The sequence below is a fragment of the Drosophila willistoni genome, unplaced genomic scaffold (genome assembly GCF_018902025.1).
Source record: "Drosophila willistoni isolate 14030-0811.24 unplaced genomic scaffold, UCI_dwil_1.1 Seg606, whole genome shotgun sequence".
NCBI classification, from domain to species: domain Eukaryota; kingdom Metazoa; phylum Arthropoda; class Insecta; order Diptera; family Drosophilidae; genus Drosophila; species Drosophila willistoni.
This window is the reverse complement of record NW_025814525.1, coordinates 44980-49188: the sequence shown is the minus strand read 5'-3', so window position 1 is coordinate 49188 and position 4209 is coordinate 44980. Positions and strand designations below refer to the sequence as shown.

At 38.1% G+C, this 4209-nt stretch overlaps 1 long non-coding RNA gene across 1 annotated transcript; it reads right to left on the bottom strand.

Annotated features, from left to right (window-relative positions):
- Positions 1 to 352, bottom strand: LOC124461706. The gene is made up of 3 exons (XR_006955217.1): positions 305 to 352; positions 173 to 250; positions 1 to 118 (listed from the first exon to the last, which is right to left on the bottom strand). It is a non-coding gene; the product is annotated as an uncharacterized LOC124461706 (long non-coding RNA).
- Positions 353 to 4209: the final 3857 nt, after the last annotated feature.

The window sequence follows — 4209 nt, the reverse complement described above, 5'->3', positions numbered from 1 at the left end:
TGCTCGACAGCTGTGCCTCCAGTAGAAGCGCCTCCTGCACTCTCTGCCTCGTTCTCAGCGTCTGCACCATCTCGTCAATCGTCCTGTCCAGATTTCCGCTCGCCTGATGCACCAATACCTGAAAATAAAACAAATCTAAAAATAAAACCAACTAAAAAGTACAAATACTCACCTTGTCCAGCGTCGTATGCATCGTCTCATCTGCGTCGTCCAGAATCTCGTCAAGCTAGTCCGTCTGCAGCTCCTGTATCTGAAAATATATTAAAATTATTATCTAAATCAGCAATAAAACACAAAAACTCACCTGAAAATCTACGTCAGACTGCAGCAGCATCGTCTGCGAATCCTCGTCCAGCATCTGGCCAATCATCTGGTCCATCTCGTCCTTCACTAGCGCCTGCACCTGAAAAAAACACAAATCGTCAGAAAAATCTCTCAATAATCACGTAAACTTACCTGCAAAATCTCTTCAGTCGCCTGCAGCAACTCCAGCTGGTCCTTTTGGCCCTCTACCTAAGGCTGCATCTGAAAAAAAAAAAAACAAAATATCAACAAAGAATCAAGTTAATTTAACTAAATACATATCTAAAATCCAGCCGCAGCCGCTAGCAGTTCCAACTGGAGCTCCTCCTGCATCTTCTGCTGCACCACGTGGCCCGTCATCTGGTTCTAAATAAAGCTGCTCCTGTACCTGGAAAAAATATAAAAATGTTAAAAAATGCTACTAAATTAACAAATTACTCACCTGCCACGCAAATGCCGCCAGTAGCATCGCGTGCAATTCTTCGTGCTAAATCTGGCCAATCTCCTGGTCCATCTCGTCCTTCACTAGCGCCTGCACCTGAAAAAAACACAAATCGTCAGAAAAATCTCTCAATAATCAGGTAAACTTACCTGCAAATTCTCTTCAGTAACCTGCAGCAACACCAGCTGGTCCTTCTGGCCCTCTACCTAAGGCTGCACCTGAAAAAAAAACAAAAAATCAACAAAGAATCAAGCTAATTTAACTAAATACATATCTAAAATCCAGCCGCAGCCGCTAGCAGTTCCAACTGGAGCTCCTCCTGCATCTTCTGCTGCAGGTGATGGCCAGTCGGCCATTGGTGCTAGTTTGAGTATTCGCCTCAACACAAAGAAAAAACACAAAGAAAAAAGCTCCGCTATAAATTGTTAAAAAATATAGTAAAAGTGGGAATTAATTGCCCAAATAAAAAATAGTGTTTCAAGACTCTTCACTAGTGTGCTACGAAAAATTGCCAATTTCCTAGCTAATTATTTAAATAAATGACAATTTAATATTTTTGTGTTGTTATAACCTAAAATGAACTGAGTGCTCAAACATAAAATCATATAAAGATCGCATCAAAACCCCATAAAACCAAACAAGTGAACAATTTTAACTAAAATTTTTTTTTTTAAATATGTGTTTTATTATATGTATTTACATACATGTCATATATGTTAATGTTTTATATCGTAAAATTTTATCTATGTCTACATTTATGTAAGAGGCTGGCAAGCGAAAAAATATTTTCACTTGGGTATGTATTAGTGTATATACATACACCTAAGTTCTCTCTCAGCCCTTTTATAGATAACACATATACACACACACACACACACAATGGAAGGCGTTACAACTTCCAATGCCTTGACAAGTGCTCCCCCAGCACATATGTAGCTGCGAACCGCCTATAATGACTAGTGCCACACACGCACGCAAACAAAATGCTTGCTCCCCTTTACCAATTGGAACGATTAAATCTGTGGAAATATCTCCCAATTTTGGACAATGCTCTGCGAATAAAATGGAATGCAAGCCGTTACTTCCAAACTTTTTTAATCCGATTTGCTCTAGCTCCCTCATTACGCAATATACTGATGAAGAGTCTAGTTCGTGTTCGTCTAATTTTTAAATGCCAAATGCTGATCTTTCTCCTGCTGCCTATGGCCCAACACATGATTTGACTGTAATGGAAAGCAACCATAAGACCTTAGAATCTATAACAAGGGTCATTAAATACAGCAATTTACAATAAGTGCTGAAGGCAAAATAAAGTGAAAAATGAATTAAGACTAGTCCAAAGTGGTCTAGAATATATATAATATCATGTAATTTGGAAATTTCTCAGCCTCACAGATTTATATTTGCGGCTAAGTTCATTAACATAACTTGAATCCAGGCTGCACTGTAACTGGAGGCAGAGAGATGAGAGATGAATGGGCCAGCAAGATTAGACCAGTCGTCATCTGTTCCCTCATTGGAGATCAGATCAGGGGGCCAAGACGTTAATAGCGTAATAAGACCAGTGGCCAGCAAGATGGGCAGGTGTGAGCGCTTTCGCCTGGAGTCAGCCGTGGTGGACTCATAAGAAGGCGACATCTTCAGGCGGGTGCCCGCATAGTATCCGTAAGATCGTCGAAGAGTAATAGAATCTCCCTCAGACCCTTTGTAATTTGCATCAAATTTACATTTAGAGCCAAGCAAAGGATTAGGTAACAGTCTTGCCTGTGAAAGAGAAAGTTTTTTAGTTTTAGCGGCTACGATTTGTAGCTGTTCTTTTGTCTTGTTGATTTTATCGTTTTGCAGCTGCTCATCTTTGCTTTTGCTAGCTTCTTTGCATTTGCAATTTGGGTCATTAGAACTTTCTGCCCATATTTTGGCAAGATTAAGGTTGTCATTATTAAGCAGCATAGGTGTAGGATTTTGTAACCTGATGGAGGGCACGTCATTGTCATCAGAATCAGAAGAGAGATCAATGATGTTTAGCCCCATTTGCTCAGTTAGAAGAGTTTCTATATTTTTGTAGTGATGTACATGTGCACGTGTAGTTGTTAGCTGCCTAATTTTTCTACGTTGCTAACGATAACACAAATGTATGCTGAAGATCGGGGTCGTGTACTTCTAGCTCTTCTCTTGCTTCTCATGGATTCAGGCGACGGACTCCTCAATGAATTAGCTTACACAAACATGACGAAATTTCAGGTTACGGTTTAATTCCAAACAAAAGGGTTTTCATGATTTAATATTCTAAGAAATTACAAAATAAAGATATGTAAAAAGATATAGCAAAATAAATTTAAATACGATATAGAGCAAATATAGATTCATAAATTCATAGTAATTCAAAAGAGATTTGGGTTATGTGGCCGCGTGTGCCAGTTGGCAATGAAACAAATATTTATATATGTATAAATGTACATGTGTGTGTTAACTCACGATTTATCCAACGGTGCGATCTCTGGGCCCATCGATGCTGCAGGGATTTGCTGTATAATTTAGTTATTATAAAAATGAAATGCAACAAAGCCAATCTCAACGCATTACATACCCATTAGGTTTCCTACTAAGGAAAACGTATTTACTTAAACTAATAATTCATTTAAATTTTCTTTAAGATCAGCAAAATTTCCGTTAATAAAAGAGGAAAAAAAAGTATGAAAAAGTGTTGCCGTTGTGCAACAAAAAAAGTAGTATCCAAACCAAAGGGCTGCTACGCCATACATTGCGTACAGATGAAACAAGAAAAGATAGCAGAACTACTACTAAGTATGCATATGCACCAAAAAGAAATCGAAAAGTAGTAGATCTCGCTCAAATTGGGTGTATAATGTTGGTCTTAGCCGGGGAATTGCGTCATTTCACCACCAGACTATTTTAGGATGATTATTGATGAAATGGAAGGGTTGATAAAATAAATTCGAGGCTCGCTGGTCTCTTGGTTATTGAGGAATGTCTCTTTTTTTTGATCCAACGAAGAAAATATCAGCGATTGGGCTGGGGTACAATCAACCAAATTGTCCCAAAGAAAATGAAAAATCCAAGGGCTGCTTGAAAGCCAAAAGTTGCTTGGTCGACGCCAAGCGACCGAAATATAAATTTTAACTGAAATATAACGGGTTTTAAATTCTAATATTTTCACTAAATTGATTTTATATCACCTTATTCTTCGAATATTCACTAATATTTTTATTCACTTTAGCCAAATGCACTTTGTGCAGTCACTGTAATTTTTAACGATGATGTAATATGCACGTGAATATTAATATCCACGTATTTCGCAATCAAAGTATCAAATTAAATGAAAAAGCCTGTACCAATAATTCTGTTTCTAAGCAAACGCAATGCATGCGAACGAATTCTAACGGATCTTTTCCATGCTCTCTTCTTGCTTACGCTTTGCGTTCGCTGTGCGAAATGAGAGTAAG